The sequence below is a fragment of the Tinamus guttatus genome, unplaced genomic scaffold (assembly GCF_059628265.1).
Source record: "Tinamus guttatus ecotype Peru unplaced genomic scaffold, ASM5962826v1 Tinamus_guttatus_pri_ptg000702l, whole genome shotgun sequence".
Taxonomy (NCBI): Eukaryota; Metazoa; Chordata; class Aves; order Tinamiformes; family Tinamidae; genus Tinamus; species Tinamus guttatus.
Genome location: NW_028289236.1, coordinates 908187 through 910318, shown reverse-complemented (window position 1 = coordinate 910318; position 2132 = coordinate 908187).

The following is a 2132-nucleotide window of genomic DNA, read 5'->3' as shown; positions in this document are numbered from 1 at the left end:
AAATTCCCGAATGGCGTTGTGTCACCTGGGAGCTATTTTTAAGAAGAAAGAAGTTTTCTTCTGGTCTCAATGGCAGGAAAGAAGCTTCGGGCCTTGGACTTTCTCACGCTTTGTGCAGCTCTTTCCCTTCCATATGGAAACTTTGCCATAGGGACAAAAATGCGTCCCCTATTAGATTAGCAGGAGGCCGTTTCATGGTTTGGGGAGATCTGTTCCACCAAATGCCCTTGTAATAACATTGGTTTTGGGGCAAATGAGCTGGCACAGCATCATTGCCCTGCTGACTAGTATTTTAATCGAAATGCCCATGTCATGCTTAAAAAATTAGGATGGAAAATGTTTTATGTAGCTAGAAGTTGTCTTTTTTTTTCATTCTTCATTCTTCTCCTGCATATTTTTTGCCTCTTTTTGTTGTTTTAAGTGATAGTGAGCTGCATTGTACTTTTGACTGTTTCCGTTTATTCTCTAAAAGTAGAGAAGAGGAAGAGCAAAATCCCTTCCTGCAATGTGCTGGCAGTGGAAATGCAGAGCAGGGGGTCTGCCCCAGGCCCAGGCTTTCCCAGGCAGGCAGCTATGGGGATGGGGGAAGCCTGAGAGTGCAGCCTCCCCCACAGCTCCTCATCTACAGCCTTTTAACATGTTGTTTGGAGAGTGCCTGAGCCACCAGTGTGCCTTGTCCATGCAGGGAAGCCACAGCTGAAGCCATCACTGATGTTCTCCTGGCCAGGACACATGGGTTGGGTGAGTCAGGTAGGATCCTGTGGATGGGCTGGCATGATAGGGAGAGCAAAGGACTTGGATCTTGGCACATGCTGGCCGGAGAGGTCAGAAAAGCCTGTTGCTGTCTTTATTCAGCTTGCTCCCCCGTGGCCAGCGGCTCTGCGAGCAGAGCAGTGGGCTTGGCGCCTTTCCTCTTGGAGGGGAAAAAGCCACTGCCGAGCTGCTCAGCAGAGATTTTTTCAAAGCTGGCGTCTGTCAAATGCAGTGGCTTTTTGAGTGCTAAAGGGTAGGACAGTGAGATCCTGGCTCCCAAACCCATCTGGAGCGGGATGTGAGCCAGGGAGGTTCACCTGTGCCCCGCCGCAGCTCCTGGCTCGCTTGGTAACATCTGGGGGGTCCTGGACATGTAGTGGAACCAGGAAAGTGTCTCAAAAGCTCTTCAGACTTGCTGTGTTTCCCAACAGCGGAAATCTTGGAAGGGTTTTCTGGGATGTTTCTCTTCTCTTGATGCCACTCGGGAATCATAACCCATGCGGGTTAGCCCCGAGCCTGGGGGCAGCGCTGCCAGCAGGTGAGGCAGATCTGTCCAGGGGCCGCGGGATCTGGGAGAGAAGGGTGTCAGAGCCGAATTGCAGTGGACCCTTTGGAGCCCTGTCAGGGCGGCCGCGTGACTCTTCCCACAGCGGGTCTCCCGACAGAATCCCACGGCGCAAGATTTTGGAGGGGAAGGCAGAGCGTTGACTGCCAGAGGGCTTCCTGGCGGGGCTCCTCCTGGAGAGGGGATGTCAGATGAGGACAGGAGCCGGCGGGGAGCGCGGATGGCTGCAGCTGGAGGCTCCTTGGCCGTCTGGGAAGCTGGCCTGACCTCCGAGAAGGCCGGAGCCGCCATGCGCAGGGGAGCAGGTTTCTGTGGGCTGCCCCGAGCTGGGCCAGGCAACAGGAACCGTGTCCACAAGCAGCCTGTGACCCCTTGTGTGCATGGGACAGCCTGTTCAATGGCTAGAGCTGCCACGGGGGGAAAGGTCGTCTCCGGGATGGATTTTGGGTAGGAAGGAGTTAAAAGCAGCTGCTGGCTGGTGCAGCACAGGGTGCGCTGAGGAGGAGGGAGCGCAGGGGCTGACCTGGCTGGGAGAGCTCTGGAAGGGCTCAGGTGGGTCCCTGGCCTCAGAGCCGTGTCACCCGTGCAGGGGACGTGCCTGCCGGGGGTGTCACGCGAGGGAGGCCGGCGCTGGGAGAGGAGGGCCCGGCTCAGCCGGCCCCGCGGAGCCACTCCTCCCGCTGCTCTGCTGGAGGGGTTGTGCAGGAGAGCTGGGGAGGAGAGACCGATGTGAGCGTCCGGGCGTCCGCGTGGGGCAAAACTCCTGCTTTGCCTTTACTTTTTTTTTTTTTTAATTATTATTATTTAATTTTGT